The sequence below is a fragment of the Trachypithecus francoisi genome, unplaced genomic scaffold (genome assembly GCF_009764315.1).
Source record: "Trachypithecus francoisi isolate TF-2019V2 unplaced genomic scaffold, Tfra_2.0 Lachesis_group1, whole genome shotgun sequence".
NCBI classification, from domain to species: Eukaryota; Metazoa; Chordata; class Mammalia; order Primates; family Cercopithecidae; genus Trachypithecus; species Trachypithecus francoisi.
In genome coordinates this window covers 297,268-315,296 of record NW_022681454.1, presented here as the reverse complement: position 1 = coordinate 315,296, position 18,029 = coordinate 297,268, and positions in this window count along the sequence as shown.

Sequence of the window (18,029 nt, the reverse complement as noted above, 5' to 3'; positions counted from 1 at the left end):
TGTGAAGGTGTTATTTATTTATCCAGTATAGTTTTCTGGCTAATACTTCCAGTACAATGTTAAACAGAGTGGAAAAAGTGTACATTCTTGTTCCATTTTTAAACTTACAGATACGGCCGGGCGCGGTGGCTCAAGCCTGTAATCCCAGCACTTTGGGAGGCCGAGACGGGCGGATCACGAGGTCAGGAGATCGAGACCATCCTGGCTAATACGGTGAAACCCTGTCTCTACTTAAAAATACAAAAAACTAGCCGGGCGACGAGGCGGGCGCCTGTAGTCCCAGCTACTCGGGAGGCTGAGGCAGGAGAATGGCATAAACCCGGGAGGCGGAGCTTGCAGTGAGCTGAGATCCGGCCACTGCACTCCAGCCTGGGTGGCAGAGCAAGACTCCGTCTCAAAGTTACAGATACAGCCTGCAATCATCTACCATTAAGTATACTATTATTAGCTATTGATTTCTTATAGATGCTTTTTAGCCAGTATTACAAGTTCCTTTCTAGTAGATTTCTGAGTGTTTTATCATGAATGCGTGCTGGATCTGTCGTACTTTTTGTGTCTATTTAAATTATCACTTCTATTGTTCAGGTAACATTTTGTAATATGTTGGTTGATTTTTTTTTTTTTTTTTTTTTTTTTTTTTTTTTTGAGACGGAGTCTTGCTCTGTCGCCCGGGCTGGAGTGCAGTGGCCAGATCTCAGCTCACTGCAAGCTCCGCCTCCTGGGTTTACGCCATTCTCCTGCCTCAGCCTCCCGAGTAGCTGGGACTACAGGCGCCCGCCACCTCGCCCGGCTAGCTTTTTGTATTTTTTTAGTAGAGACGGGGTTTCACCGTGTTAGCCAGGGTGGTCCCAAACTCCTGACCTCGTGATCCGCCCGTCTCGGCCTCCCAAAGTGCTGGGATTACAGGCTTGAGCCACCGCGCCCGGCCGATTTTTTTTTTTTCTTTTTTTTGAGATGGAGTTTCGCTCTGTCGTCCAGGCTGGAGTGCAGTGGCGCGATCTCCACTCACTGCAAGCTCCGCCTCCCGGGTTCACGCCATTTTCCTGCCTCAGCCTCCCGAGAAGCTGGGACTACAGGCGCCCGCCACCATGCCCGGCTAATTTTTTTGCATTTTTAGTAGAGACGGGGTTTCACCGTGTTCGCCAGGATGGTCTCGATTTCCTGACCCCGTGATCCACCCGCCTCAGCCTCCCAGAGTGCTGGGATTACAGGCGTGAGCCACCACGCCCGGCCCTGATTTTTAAAATATTAAGCCAACACTGCATTTATGACAAACTATTACTTGGTCATGGTGTGCCCGGAATTGGTGGGTTCTTGGTCTTGCTGACTTCAAGAAAGAAGCCGCGACCCTCCTAGTGTTACAGTTCTTAAAGACGGTGGGTCCAGAATTTATTCCTTCAGAAGTTCAGATGTGTCTGGAGCTTCTTCCTTTATGGTGGGTTCGTGGTCTTGCTGACAGAAGTGAAGCTTCAGACCTTCGTGTTGAGTGTTACAGCTCTTAAAGGTGGTGCGTCTGGAGTTGTTCATTCTTCCCGGTGGGTTCCTGGTCTCACTGGCTAAGGAGTGAAGCTGCAGACCTTCCCCATGAGTGTTGCAGCTCTTAAAGGCAGCACGGACCCAAAGACTCAGCAGCAGCAAGATTTATTGCAAAGAGCAAAAGAACAAAGCTCCCACAGTGTTGAAGAGGACCCCAAAGGGTTGCCACTGCCGGCTTGTGCAGCCTGCGTTTATTCCCTTATCCGACCCCACCCCCCCACACCCACATCCTGCTGATTGGTCCATTTTACAGAGAGCTGATTGGTCCGTCTTGACAGAGTGCTGATTGGTGCATTTACAATCCTTGAGCTAGATACAGAGTGATAGATGGAAAAGTTCTCCAAGTCCCACTAGGTTAGCTAGACACAGAGTACAATTGGTGTATTTACAAACCTTGAGCTAGACATAAAGTACTGATTGGTGTATTTACAAACCCTGAGCTAGACACAGAGTGCTGATTGGGGCGTTTAGGATCCTTTAGCCAGACATAAAAGTTTCCCAAGTCGGCCGGCGTGGTGGCTCAGGCCTGTAATCCCAGCACTTTGGGCAGCCGAGGCGGCGGGATCACGAGGTCAGGAAATCGAGACCATCATGGCTAACACGGTGAAATACTAAAAATACAAAAAACTAGCGGGGCTTGCGGTGGGCGCCTGTAGTCCCAGCTGCTCCTGTAGTCCCAGCTGCTCGGGAGGCTGAGGCGGGAGAATGGCGTGAACCCAGGAGGCTGAGCTTGCAGTGAGCTGAGATCGCGCCACTGCACTCCAACCTTGGCAACAGAGCAAGACTCCGTCTCAAAAAAACAAGAAAAAAAAAAAGTTCCCCAAGTCCCCATCAGACTCAGGAGCCCAGCTGGCCTCACCCAGTGGATCCTGCACGGGGGCTGCAGGCGGAGCTGCCCGCCAGTCCGGAGCCGCGCCTGCACTACTCAGTCCTTGGGCAGTCGATAGGACCCGGCACCACGGAGCAGGGGCCGGTGCCCGTGGGGGAGGCTCGGGCCACGCGGGAGTCCGGGGCGGGGCGGGGCTCGGACATGGCGGTCTGCAGGTCCCCAGCCCTACCCTGCCGGGAGACAGCTGAGGCTCGGCTAGAATTCGAGCGCAGCGCAGGCCGGCCTGCACTGCTGGGGGACCCGGTGCATCCTCTGCAGCGGCTGGCCCGGGTGCTAGGCCCCTCACTGCCCTGGGCCCCCGGCGCCAGCCAGGCTGTTCCGTGTGCTGGGCTTTCCGAGCCCGCGCCCGCGCCCGCGCCCGCGCCCGCGCCCGCGCCCGGAACTCACACTGGCCCGTGAGCGCCCACGCAGCCCCGGTTCCCGCCCGCACCTCTCCCTCCACACCTCCCCACAAGCGGAGGGAGCCGGCTCCGGCCTCGACCAGCCCGGAGAGGGGCTCCCACAGTACAGTGGCGGGCTGAAGGGTTCCTCAAGCGCCGCCAGAGTGGTTACGGAGGCCGAGGAGGTGCCGAGAGGGCTGCTAGCACATTGTCACCTCTCAATGGTATGTAATCAGTTTTACAGGTTGCTGGATTTAGTTTGCTAACATTTCTAATAATTTCATCAGGAATTCTATATTTATAGGGAATTTTGGTTCATAGTCTTCTTTACTTGTGATTGTTTTGTCTGTTTTTTGTTTTGTTTTGTTTTTTTGAGACGGAGTCTCACTATGTCGCCCAGGCTGGAGTGCAGTGAGGCAATCTTGGGTCACTGCAACCTCTGATTCCTGGTTCAAGCAGTTCTCCTCCCAAGTAGCAGGGATGACAGGCACGCACCACCATGCCCAGGTAGTTTTTTGTATTTTTAGTAAAGACGGGGTTTTTCCATGTTAGCCAGGATGGTCCTGATCTCCTGACCTTGTGATCTACCCACCTCGGGCTCCCAAAGTGCTGGGATTACAGGCATGAGCCACTGCGCCTGGCCTTGGTATCACAGTACTCCTGGCCAATAGATTAATAGAAAAATGTTATCTCTGCTATTGCCTAAAGTTTTTGTGAAAAAATTATGTATTTATTAAATATTAGTGAAATTTAGAATTTATGCAATTTGACATTGAGCTTTTCTATGTGAAAATAATTTAGTACTTTTTTTTTACTTGTTATATGACTATTCATTTACTCTATTTTATTTAATATGTATGTATGTATAGCCATTATTTTTGCATGTTGAAAACTGATATCCAGCATTATGTTTTGAACAATTTCTCCTACTGGGATTTCCTAGCATGATTAACAGAATTATGTTTACCTAAAATTAATGTGTTTATTACTATACCTTCAATTTTATTATTTTAATTTACATAATTCTATTCCTGTGGTAGTACTATATTATTTGATTACTATGACATTGTAATTATAACATTGCTATCATAATTTGTGCCTATTAAGACGTTTATGTATGTATTTTTTTCAAGACAAGTTTTTGCTCTGTCACCCAGGTTGCAGTGCAGTGGCATGATCTTGGCTCACTGCAACCTCTGCCTCCTTGGTTCAAGGGACTCTCCTGCTTAGTCCCCTGAGTAGCTGGGACCACAGGTATACACCATAATTCCTGGCTGTCTGTTGTACTTTTAGTAGAGATGGGATCTTGCCATGTAGTCCAGACTGGTCTTGAACTCCTGAGCTCAAGCAAAAGACATTTATTTTTATTTGACAATATTTTATAAAAATTTATATCTTATGTACTTGACATGAAATAACATGAGATTAAAATATAAAATAAGGCTATAACCCAATCAATAAAAGACACAAATTTTACTGCATTATTAAGATGGAGAATATGACTATAATTGTGTTAGTTAATGCTTATGTTTACTGTGGGAGACAAATGAATTACTGAATAGAAAGGAAGTTAATAAAATTGCAATTTGACTTTGGAATGTATAAAGCAGGAGAACAAAGCCTCCCTTCTATATTTATCAATATTTAAGACAGAAAATACATTTTAATAAGAATAAATACAAAATAATATTGTCTTTAAAGAAAGCTGTAAGCATAAGGTAATCTGACCATTATAGTCGTATTTTGTGCATGCAATGTGTGAGACATTATTCTAAGCCATTAAACATTTATAGGCTTAACACCTAAGAGTTTAAAGTGAATATGTTAAACATTTATTGAATAAGAAAAACTGGTACCTTTAAAAATTATATTTTTAATTGAAATATTATTATTGTATATATTTGTTGGGTATGATGTCATATTTTGATATGTTTATGCTGTAAAATGATTAAATTGAGCTAAGTGACAAATTCTTTAGCTCACATCTGATTTTTTGGTGGTGAAAACTTTTGAAATCTCCATAGCAATTTTGAAATATACAATACATTATTATTTATTATAGTCACCATTCTGTGCAATCAATGACTAACACTTATTCTCTCATCTAAGTGAAACTTGGTATAATTTCCCTTTCTACATCCACCCCCTCTCCTAGCCACTCACATTTTCACTCTGATTAAGTTTTTATATATATATATATAATATATATATAAAACCTATATATATATTTTTTCTTTTTTTGAGACAGAGTCTTGCTTTGTCACCCAGGCTGGAGTGCAGTGTGCAATCTTGGCTCACTGCAACCTCTGCCTCCTGGGTTCAAGCTATTCTCCTGCCTCAGCCTCCTGAGTAGGCTGGGATTACAGGCACACCAGCACGCCTGGCTAGTTTTTGTATTTTTAAATACAAAAACTAGCCGGGCGAGGTGGCGGGCGCCTGTAGTCCCAGCTACTCGGGAGGCTGAGGCAGGAGAATGGCGGAAACCCGGGAGGCGGAGCTTGCAGTGAGCTGAAATCTGGCCACTGCACTCCAGTCCGGGCGACAGAGCGAGACTCCGCCTCAAAAAAAAAAAAAAAAAAAAAGAAATGGGGTTTCACCATGTTGGTCAGGCTGATCTCGAACTCCTGACCTCGTGGTCCTCCCACCTCTGCCTCCCAAAGTGCCAGGATGACAGGCGTGAGCCACCGTGCCCGCCCTATTAAGTTATATTAAGGCCATTACATCAATTAACTATTTTGGTATACAACAACTACATGAACATAAATAATGTTAAATGGCTGTATAAGAAAGTTTGACAAATTAGCCATAGAAATAAATGGGAATAATTTTTTTTTTTACTTTTAATTTAAAAGTAAACTTTAATGTCGAAAGTGCAAACCTGGGGAGGGCAGAAAGATCACACACAAGGCTGTTGCTTCACACTTGGAGTGTTACACAGCAGCTGGGCGGAGGCTCTCCTCACTTCCCAGACGGTGTGGCGGCCAGGGAGAGACGCTTCTCACTTCCCAGACAATGGGGGCACCGGACAGAGGCACTCCAATGGGAAGAATTTTTAACCAGTAAAAAAAAATACCCGTTAAATGAAAAGGTTTTAGGACTAAAATATGTCGTTGAATTTATGAGAGCACAAACTCAGCAGGTAGTATTTTCTAGGCATTGTAAATAACAGTCGGAGGCATCTACTAAAGTGAGTTCAACAAGTAATATCTATCTACATAAAACTTCTATAAGATTTTAAAAATTAATTTCTGGATTAAATAGAAAATTCAAATAGAATTTGGATTCAGAAAAGTGTTCATGATGAAGCATGGTGATTGATGCCAAAACCCTGAATTTAGGTAAATAATCCTGTGTTATCTTAGTCATAGAGAAAAGTGGCATTCTGCCCATACTTAGGTATTATTCCTTTCAGTGGGATAGTTTTCAAAATTTTGTGAAAACATCAAATCAGTTTTTCTGTATTAAAAATATACTCTAAGAATTATTGTTACTTTATAGTATATTGAGGAAAAGATATATTCTAAATAACTTGAAATTTTTCATGAGATGCTGTTGTCTGCCAAAAAAATTGTGAAATATTTATCTCGGGTATGCATTGTTGATATGTTTGCTGTTTGGGAAAATATATATTCTAGAAACTTTAAATGTAGAAAGCTAAAATTCTCAGGAAATTACAATAACTTTTTTTTTTTTTTTTGAGACGGAGTCTCACTCTGTCGCCCGGGCTGGAATGCAGTGGCCGGATCTCAGCTCATTGCAACCTCCGCCTCCCAGGTTTACACCATTCTCCTGCCTCAGCCTCCCGAGTAGCTGGGACTACAGGCACCCGCCACCTCGCCCGGCTAGTTTTCTGTATTTTTTAGTAGAGACGGGGTTTCACCACCTTAGCCAGGATGGTCTCGATCTCCTGACCTCGTGATCTGCCCGTCTCGGCCTCCCAAAACTTTTTTTTTTTTTTTGAGACAGAGTCTCGCTCTGTCACCCAGGCTGGAGTGCAGCGGCCGGATCTCAGCTCACTGCAAGCTCCGCCTCCCGGGTTCACGCCATTCTCCTGCCTCAGCCTCCCAAGTAGCTGGGACTACAGGTGCCCGCCAATGCGCCCGGCTAGTTTTTTGTATTTTTTAGTAGAGAGGAGGTTTCACCATGTTAGCCAGGATGGTCTCGATCTCCTGACCTTGTGATCCGCCCGCCTCGGCCTCCCAAAGTGCTGGGATTACAGGCTTGAGCCACCGCGCCCGGCCCCAAAACTTTTTTTTTTGAGATGGAGTTTCATTCTTGTTGTCCAGGCTGGAGTGCAATGGTGCAATCTTGGCTCACTGCAACCTCTGCCTTCCAGGTTCAAGCGATTCTCCTGCCTTAGCCTCCTGAGTAGCTGGGATTACAGGCATGCACCACCGTGCCTGACTAATTTTGTATTTTTAGTAGAGATGAGGTTTCTTCAGTTGGTCAGGCTGGTCTCGAACTCCCGACCTCAGGTGATCCACTCGCCTCAGCCTCCCAAAGTGCTGGGATTACAGGTGTGAGCCACTGCGCCCAGCCTTTTTTTTTTTTTTTTTTCCGAGACAGAGTCTTACTCTGTCACCCAGGCTGGAGTGCAGTGGTGCCATCTCGTCTCACTGCAACCTCTGCCTCCTGGGTTCAAGTGATTCTCCTGCCTCAGCCTCCGGAGTAGCTGGGATTACAGGCATGCGCCACCATGCCCAGCTAATTTTTTGTATTTTTAGTAGAGATGGAGTTTCACCACATTGGTCAGGCTGGTCTTGAACTCCTGACCTCAGGTGATCCGCCCGCCTCGGCCTCCCAAAGTGCCGGGATTACAGCACTGCGTGAGCGTCACCACACCTGGCCTACAGAATATATTTTCAAAATTAAAGTCGGCCGGGCGCGGTGGCTCAAGCCTGTAATCCCAGCACTTTGGGAGGCCGAGACGGGCGGATCATGAGATCAGGAGATCGAGACCATCCTGGCTAATATGGTGAAACCCCGTCTCTACTAAAAAAAATACAAAAAACTAGCCGGGCGAGGTGGCAGGCACCTGTAGTCCCAGCCATTCGGGAGGCTGAGGCAGGAGAATGGTGTAAACCCAGGAGGCGGAGCTTGCAGTGAGCTGAGGTCCGGTCACTGCACTCTAGCCTGGGCGACAGAGCGAGACTCCGTCTCAAAAAAACAAAAAACAAAAACAAAAACAAAAAAACAACAAAAAAAAAACAAAATTAAAGTCAATATTCAGACTTGGTGACTTATAGTTTCTAAAATTGAAAACCAGACATGTCTTTAAATTCAGAAATGCAGTGTGTCAACAAAATAAATAAATACTGAAAAATAGCCAAGCTGCATGAGACCAGAGTAGAAAAAAACAGCAGTATAAATCAGTGAGAGAAAAAAAATAATTTACAAAGATGGAAGTAACATTTCCACAGCTGCATAGAACCAAAACCAGAAAAAGAAATATAAATAAATCTGAGGTAAATGATCTTTGAAGCTAGAAATGAATACTTACCTGCAATACTTTCAACAAAAAAAAGTAAATTAAAATATTTTCAAAAGAAAAACAGGGCTGGGCACAGTGGCTCATGCCTGTAATCCCAGCACTTTGGGAGGCCAAGGCAGGTGTGTTGCCTGAGCTCAGGAGTTCGAGACCAGCCTGGGCAATACGGTGAAACCCTATCTCTACTAAAATACAAAAAATTAGCTGGTTGTAGTGGCACGCGCCTACAGTCACAGCTACTCGGGAGGCTGAGGCAGGAGAATTGCTTGAACCCAGGAGGTGGAGGTTGCAGTGGGCCAAGATTGCACCATTGCACTCCAGCCTGGGTGACAGAGTGAGACTCCATCTCAAAAAAAAAAAAAAAGAAAAAAGAGAGAAAAACATTAATTTGGTTATCAGAGCTTCTTAAGCATGTACTTCAAGAAAAAAGAAACATTTTTGTGTCTAAATTTAAAAATAAAAATGAAAACAGATTTGATTTTGGAGCTGACATGTCCTTCTCTCAGGGTTATAAGTACCTGGCAGCCTTTCACCTACATGCAACACTGTAGAGTTTACAAAATTGTCTTCTCTTTAATCTTTTCTCTGATCTTTATATCCTGTGAAGCTGTGCAAAATAGAGGCTTGGGTCCCATTTTTCAGATAAAAAGCTGAGGCTCAGGCCGGGCGTGGTGGCTCACACCTGTAATCCCAGCACTTTGGGAGGCCGAGGCGGGCGGATCACAAGGTCAGGAGTTCGATACCAGCCTGGCCAATATGGTGAAACCCTGTCTCTACTAAAAATACAAAAAAAAAAAATTAGCCGGGAGTGGTGGTGGACACCTGTAGTTCCAGCTACTCGGGAGGCTGAGGCAGGAGAATCACTTGAACCCAGAAGGCGGAGGTTGTAGTGAGCTGAGATTGGGCCACTGCACTCCAGTCTGGGAGACAGAGCGAGACTCCGTCTCAAAAGAAAAAAAAAAAAAAAAGCTGAGGCTCAGAAAGACAAAATCACACACAAGGTTTGCAACAGAAATGGGACTAGAACACAAGACTGCCATACCAGTGCTTTTCCCATCCTTAATCGCTCCTAGGGCTAGGAATACATTAAGACTCCAAAAGATAAAGAATTGCTCAGGCCAGGTGCGGTGGCTCATGCCTGTGACCCCAGCACTTTGGGAGGCCAAAGCAGGTGGATCACGAGGTCAAGAGATCGAGACCATCCTGGCCAACATGGTGAAAATCCCTCTCTACTAAAGATACAAAAATTAGCCAGGTGTGGTGGCGGGTGCCTCTAGTCCCAGCTACTCCGGAGGCTGAGGCAGGAGAATTGCTTGTAACCGGGAGGCAGAGGTTGCAGTGAGCCGAGATTTTGCCATTGCACTTTAGCCTGGCAACAGAGTGAGACTCCATCTCAAAAAAAAAAAAAAAAAAGGAATTGCTCAATGCATTGCACCAAGATTAGACCTGACCCACCCCAGAAAGCTTTGGGACCCTGAAATGGAGAAATCAAAGGAGAGAATGATGCCTACATTTGTACATCTGAGCTCCAATCCAAACTCTGCCACTCAGCTATAGAACCTCACTTTCTGAGCCTCAGCTTTAAAGCACTCATTGGCTTTTAGTTTAAGCACAGGAGTGATATGTTGTGCTTCATTTCTTCTCCTCCATGGTGTTTGTTTCATGGTTCCAGATCCTGGGGGCTTTTGATCAACCCTTCTGCTAAGTGATGGATGAATAGATGAATGGATGGGTGGATGAAAGTATGGATGGAAGGCCAGGCACAGTGGCTCACGCCTGTAATCCCAGCACTTTGGGAGGCCGAGGTGGGTGAATCACCAGGTCGGGAGTTCGAGACCAGCCTGGCCAACATGGTGAAACCCCGTCTCTACTAAAAATACAAAAATTAGCTGGACATGGTGGTGGGCACCTGTAATCCCAGCTACTCGGGCGGCTGAGGCAGGAGAATGGCTTGAACCCAGGAGGTGGAGGCAGAGGTTGCAGTGAGCCAAGATTGTGCCGCTGTACTCCAGATTCCAGCTGGGGTGACAGTGCGAGACTCTGTCTTAAAAAAAAAAAAAAGAGGCCGGGCGCGGTGGCTCAAGCCTGTAATCCCAGCACTTTGGGAGGCCGAGACGGGTGGATCACGAGGTCAGGAGATCAAGACCATTCTGGCTAACACGGTGAAACCCCGTCTCTACTAAAAATACAAAAAACTAGCCGGGCGAGGTGGCGGGCGCCTGTAGTCCCAGCTACTCCGGAGGCTGAGGCGGGAGAATGGCGTGAACCCGGGAGGCGGAGCTTGCAGTGAGCTGAGATCTGGCCACTGCACTCCAGCCTGGGTGACAGAGCAAGACTCCGTCTCAAAAAAAAAAAAAAAAAAAAAAAAAAAAAGAAGTATGGATGGAAACATGGCTGGATGGATGAATGCTCAGGAGAGCAGAAAGAAGTAAACAGAGTCAAAATGAGAATGAGGAGATGAATGAAGGATGAAGAGTTGATGCATGAGGTAGAGGCATGGTCTCCAACCCTCCTATCCCCACCCAGCCCCACCAACGCCTGTCTTGGGGCAGCAGTGGCACGAGCTTCAGATGATGTCCCCAGTCACCATGACAGAGCTGCAGAAGGTGCCACAGACCTGAGGCTGATCATGGCTCATGAGAAACGTGCTGAGAGTCAGCAGAGAAAACCCCAGCAGCACAATAAAGTTGATGTCGAAGTTCTTCTCATCTGCCATGGCTGCCTGGTCAGGCCATAGACTCTGCACTCCTGGCAGAGGGGACGCATGTCATCCAGCATAAACATCCAGACGGGCTCACAGGGAGGGACGTAGCTCTGTGATTGCTGCCAGTTGAGGCTTAAAGGGAGAGCAAGACCCCAGTCAGGTCCCCAGCCAGTCTTTGGTTGAACCCTTACTGTGTGGCAGACACTCTGAGGTGTGGGCACTCTGAGAAACACAGGCTTCAGGGATGAATGGCACGCTGTCCTTATTTCTGGGGCACAATATGGTCAAGGCTGTGCAACATGCATGAGGTCCAGCATGTGCAAGAAGCAAAGAGAGGGATAGAAGGGTTGGGTGCCGACAGGACTGATTCAGAGAAAGACTCAAGTGAGCAGTAATTAGCATCTGGGGGAGTAGTAGGGGAGATTACTGACTGGGAGGGGCTGGGTTAAGGTGGAGTCCTCTAGGGGAAGGGATCACCCATTCACCCAGAAAGTTACCCTTGAGAAGGCAGTTAAAGTTCTTCTCCCAGGGCAGAGAATTACTGGCAGGCACAGAGGCCAGCATGTGCAAAGGCACAGGGGCAAATGCCCGCTAACACACAGCTGGAGAGAAAGTTCTAAATGCTGTGTATAGGCTGCCCACACTGCATCCTCCTCCCCAGACCTGCTCCTCCCCAAACCCCATCCTTCCAGTTAGTGATCCAGGCCACTGTCCTCACCTCCTCTCTCACACCCACCTCCTGTGGGCCCCACCTTCAAGACATAAGAATCCAATTGCTTCTCATCCCCCGTGAATACTCATTGCCTGGTGTGAGTCCCCTTCATCCCTCTCCCCCTAACTGGTCTCCACTTCCATTGTTGACCCCTGAAGTCCCTTTGCCACCCAACACTGGGTGAAATCATATCAGTGCTCTGCACAGAACCGTGGACTGGCTTCCTGTCTCATCAGAGGAAAAGCCAAAGGCTTTAAGGTGACTCGGAGGACCCTGGAGAATTGGCCCATGTTGCCTGCACATCACCCCACCGAGCTCACCTCCCACCACACCTCCTCTCACTTGCTGCCCTGCAGCCACCCTGGCCTTGTGCTGTTCCTGGAACATACGGGCTCCCCAGGCCCCCTGCACCTGCTGTTACTTTTGCCTGGACTGCCCTTCCTTTAGACAGCTGCACAGCTCCCTCCCTTACCTCCTTCAAGCCTTTGCCTAAATGTCACCTTCACAGTGAGGTCTTCCCTGATCCGCCTTTAAAGTTGCAGAACTGCCTCCCCTGGGGATTTACTGTCTTCTTTTCCCAATCTCTTTTTCTCCACAGTCCTTTCACTATCTATCACACTTATATATTATTTATTCATCTTGTCTCTTTTTTTTTTTTTTTTTTTTTTGAGACGGAGTCTTGCTCTGCCACCCAGGCTGGAGTGCAGTGGCCGGATCTCAGCTCACTGCAAGCTCCGCCTCCCGGGTTTACGCCATTCTCCTGCCTCAGCCTCCCGAGTAGCTGGGACTACAGGCGCCCGCCTCGTCGCCCGGCTAGTTTTTGGTATTTTTTAAGTAGAGACAGGGTTTCACCGTATTAGCCAGGATGGTCTCGATCTCCTGACCTCGTGATCCGCCCGTCTCGGCCTCCCAAAGTGCTGGGATTACAGGCTTGAGCCACCGCGCCCGGCCCATCTTGTCTCTTATCTGTCTCCCCCAACTAGAACTCCAGCTCCCACGGGATGGGGGGCATTATGTTTTTTTGTTCACTGCTGTATCCCCAGGGGCTGGAGCTGCATAGGCTCTGGAAACATATGTGTGAATGAATTGATGGAGTCTACATGCCTGGGAGAGGGAGCTGGGAAAGGAAATACAGGTAGGAAACCTCCTGGGTGTAAGACATCTGACATTTTTCACAGAGGTTATGCAGGGGAGAGAGAGGGATCAGACATTAATTTTCAGTTAGGGTGAGAAAGACTCAAGTGAGCAATAATTAGCACCTGGGGGAGTAGTAGGGGAGATTACTGACTGGGAGGGGCTGGGTTAAGGTGGAGTCCTCTAGGGGAAGGGATCACCCATTCACGCAGAAAACAGCAGAAGCCCAGGAGGAGCCTGATTTGGTTTGACTGTGTCCCATCCAAATCTCATTTTGAATTCCCACGTGTTGTGGGAGGGACCCAGTGGGAGGTAATTGAATCATGGAGGCAGGTCTTTTCCATGCTTTTCTCGTGATAGTGAGTCAGTCTCATGAGATCTGATGGCTTACAAAGGGGAGTTTCCCCGCACAAGCTCTCTTCTCTTGTCCGCTGCCACGTGAGATGTGCCTTTCAACTTGCTCCATGATTGTGAGGGCTCCCTAGCCATGTGGAATTGTAAGTCCATTAAACCTCTTTTTTTTTGTAAATTGCCCAGTCTTGGATATGTCTTTATCAAAACAGCATGAAAATGAAAATGGTCTAATACAGTAAATTGGTACCAGTAGAGTGAGACGCTGCTCAAAAGATAACCAAAAATGAAGTTCTGAGTAACAGGCAGAGGTTGTAACAGCTTGGAGGGCTCAGAAGAAGACAGAAAAATGTGGGAAAGTTTTGGAACTTCCAGAAACTTGTTGAATAGCTTTGACCAAAATGCCGAAAATGATATGGACAATAAAATCCAGGCTGTGGTGGTCTCAGATGGAGATGAGGAACTTGTTGACAACTGGAGCAAAGATGACTCTTTTTATGTTTTAGCTAAGAGACTGGCAGCATTCTGCCCCTGTCCTGGAGATTTGTGAAACTTTGAACTTGAGAGAGATGATTTAGAGTATCTGGTGGAAGAAATTTCTAAGCAACAAAGCATTAAAAGGTGACTTGGGTGCTGTTAAAGGCTTTCAGTTTTACAAGGGAAACAGCATAAGTTTGGAAAATATGCAGGCTGACAATGTGATAGAAAAGAAAATCCCATTTTCTGAGGTGAAATTGAAGCCAGCTGCAAACATTTGCTTAAGTAATGAGAAGCCAAAAGTTAATCACCAAGACAATGGAGAAAATTTCTCCAGGGCATGTCAGAGACCTTTGTGACAGCCTGTCCCATTATAGGCCCGGAAGTTTAGGAATAAAAAAATGGTTTGTGGGCCAGGCCCAGGGTACCTCTGCTGTGTGCAGTCTAGGGACTTTGTGCCCTGTGTTTTAGCCACTCCAGCTGTGACTTAAAGGGGCCAAGGTATAGCTTGGGCTGTTGCTTCAGAGGGTGGCATCTTCTACCTGGTTTTGAGCCTGCAGGTGCACAGAAGTTGAGAATTGTTGTTTGGAAACCTCCGTTTGGATTTCAGATGATGTATGGAAATTTCTGGATGCCCAGGCAGAAGTTTGCTGCAGGGGCAGGGCCCTCATGGAGAACCTCTGCTAGGGCAGTGTGGAAGGGAAATGTGGGGTTGAAGCCTCTACGAAGAGTCCCCACTGGGGCACCACCTAGTGGAGCTGTGAGAAGAGAGCCACCATCCTCCAGACCCAGACTTGCAGATAAATTGACAGCTTTTTGGTAGAAAAATTGAGTTTCTTTGGAATAAATACCCAGTAATGGGATTGCCAGATTAAATGGTAGTTTTAAATTCTTTGAGAAATCTCCATACTGCTTTCTACAGTGGCTGAACTGATTTACGTTCTTACCAGGAGTGTATAAGTGTTCCATTTTTTCCACAGCCTCACCAATATCTGCCTTTTTTGACTTTTTAGTAATAGCCATTCTGACTGGTGTGAGATGTTATCTCACTGTGGTTTTGGTTTGCATTGCTCTGATGATTAGTGATGCAGAGCATATTTTCATGTTTGTTGGGTGCCTGTAAGTTCTCCTTTGATAAGTATCTGTTCATGTCTTCGCTCATTTTAAAATAGGCTTATTTTGTTTTTTTGCTTTTTTGGTTGTTTACATTTCTTACAGATTCTGGAAATTAGGCCTCTGTCAGATGCATAGTTTTGAAATATCTTCTTTCATTCTATAAATTTTCTGTTTACTCTGTGGATAGCTTATTTTGCTGTGCAGAAGCTTTTTAGTTTAATTAGGTCCCATTTGTCAGTGTTTGTTTTTCTTTCAATTGCTCTTGGGAACTTCGCCAAAAATTCTTTCCCAATTCTTTCCTAATGTCAAGAAAGCCATTTTCTAGGTGTTCATGACCAAAAAAATTTCACATATATGTGTGTGCTGCTGATTATTCTTCTCCTCCTTCTCCTCCTCCTCCTTCTTCTTCCTCTCCTTCTTCTTCCTCTTCTTCTTCCTCTTCGTTTTCTTCCCCTCCTCCTCCTCCTTCTCCTCCTCTTCCTCCTTCATTTCCTTCTTTTTTTACTTCCACTTCTGTTTCTTTTTTTTTTTTTTTTTTGAGGCGGAGTCTCGCTCTGTTGCCCTGACTGGAGTGCAGTGGCCAGATCTCAGCTCACTGCAAGCTCCGCCTCCCGGGTTTATGCCATTCTCCTGCCTCAGCCTCCCGAGTAGCTGGGACTACAGGCGCCCGCCATCTCGCCCGGCTAGTTTTTGTATTTTTAGTAGAGACGGGGTTTCACCGTGTTAGCCAGGATGGTCTCGATCTCCTGACCTCGCGATCCGCCCGTCTCGGCCTCCCAAAGTGCTGGGATTACAGGCTTGAGCCACCGCGCCCGGCCTCACTTCTGTTTCTTTTTATTTATTGATTATGTGTAAGCCCACCAACAACATGCTAGTGTGAGCATCTCTGTGCAGATGCTCAAGTGTTCTTATGAGATGCCTTTCAACAGGTAGAAACCTTTATGCAAGAACATGTAACTCTCAACTTCTTTTTTATTTTTAAATGTGGTTTCACTCTGTTGCCCAGGCTGAAGTGCAATGACACAATCTCAGCTCACCATGACCTATACCTCCCAAACTCAACTGATCCTCTCACCTCAGCCTCCCAAGTAGCTGGAACTACAGGCTCAGACCACAACACCCAGGTATTTTTTGCTTTTTCTTTTTTCTGAGACAAAGTCTTGTTCTGTCACCCAGGCTGGAGTGAAGTGGTATAATCTCTGCTCAGTGCAATCTCCACCTCCTGGGTTCAAGGGATTCTCCTGCCTTAGCCTTCTGAGTGACTAGGACTACAGGTCCATGCCACCACGCCCGACTAATTTTTGTATTTTTAGTAGAGTTGGGGTTTCACCATGTTGGCCAGACTGGTCTCGAACTCCTGACCTTGTGATCTTACTGCCTCAGTCTCCCAAAGTGCTAGGATTACAGGCGTGAGCCACCATACCCGGCCATTTTTTTGCATTTTTTTGTACATATGAGGTTTTGCCATGTAGCTCAGCCTGATCTTGAACTCCTGGATTCAGGCAATTCACTCACCTTCCCCTCTCAAAGTGCTGAAATTACAGTTGTGAGCTATCGTGCTTGGCTCCTTTCAACTCTTGATACATATTTTTAAATTATCTTTCAAAAGGTTATTGACCATTTATATACACTTTACAAGTATGAACAGTGTGTTTCTACTGCTCATAAAAAGGGAGAATATTAGAAAACATTTAATTTCCCAAAGTGGTGGCCAGACAAAACTCACATATTTTGGAGCTTTTTTTCTAACCACCATTGAAGTTGGATGCCCTGTGAAAAATGGCGTTTGTTTTTTTTTTTTTTTTTTTTGAGATGGAGTTTCCGTCTTGTTGCCCAGGCTGGAGTGCAATGGCATGATCTCAGTTCACTGCAACCTCCACCTCGGGGGTTCAAATGATTCTCCTGTCTCAGCCTCCCGAGTAGCTGGGACTACAGGCATGTGCCACAAAGCCTGGCTAATTTTGTGTTTTTAATAGAGACAGGTTTCTCCATCTTGGCCAGGCTGGTCTTGAACTCCTGACCTCAGGTGATCCGCCCGCCTCAGCCTCCCAAAGTGCTGGGATTACAGGGGTGAGCCACCATGCCTGGCAAAATGGCCATTTTTACTTGTTGCTTAGGCCTGGAGTGCAGTGGCGCGATCTCGGCTGACTGCAAGCTCCGCCTCCCAGGTTCACGCCATTTTCCCACCTCAACCTTCCGAGCAGCTGGGACCACAGGCGCCCCACCAACACGCCCGGCTAATTTTGTTTTGATCTTTTTAGTAAAGAGGGGGTTTTACCGTGTTAGCCAGGATGGTCTTGGTCTCCTGACCTTGTGATCCACCCACCTCGGCCTCCCAAGTGCTGGGATTACAGGCGTGAGCCACTGCGTCCGGCCAACTTCTTTTAATGTATAATTTTAAAAATAACTTCTGTGTATTTTTTTTTTTTTTTTTTTTTGAGACGGAGTCTCGCTCTGTCGCCCAGGCTGGAGTGCAGTGGCCGGATCTCAGCTCACTGCAAGCTCTGCCTCCCGGGTTTACGCCATTCTCCTGCCTCAGCCTCCCCAGTAGCTGGGACTACAGGCGCCCGGCACCATGCCCGGCTAGTTTTTTGTATTTTTTAGTAGAGACGGGGTTTCACCGTGTTAGCCAGGATGGTCTCGATCTCCTGACCTCGTGATCCGCCCGTCTCGGCCTCCCAAAGTGCTGGAATTACAGGCTTGAGCCACCGCGCCCGGCCACTTCTGTGTATTTTTTAATTGAGTTTGTGATTTTTCTCCTTATTGTCAGGGGTTTCTAATACATTCTATTTTATTGCAATCTGTCCCACATTATCCTAGCAGGGTAATGACTGTTCACATATCCAAGAATACATTTGTCCTGAATCTGTTCTAATAAGTAAGTCAGAAGTCAAGAAATCCAGGGTGTCATCTAAACACCTGGTAGAGCTCCCCCCCCATCAAGACATGAACTGGGCTCTCTTTTACTTCATAGACACCTGAAGGATTGGTGGTGGATTTATTGATTGGCTCCATGCTGCATCTAAGCACTTGGGCTAGGACTCAACCCTGATTGCCAAGCTGCATGTAAGCAGTCTTGAAGTTTGATATCATAATGTACCCTAGCCTGCCACCAAGACACTTGTCCTGGCCACTTCAGCCTCTGACTCACAGCTCTATAGGTGTGAATGCAAACATGGCTCTCTGGCTGCCAAGAATGTATCAATGCAGAACAGCACATCAAGCATTCAGGCACCAGGCAA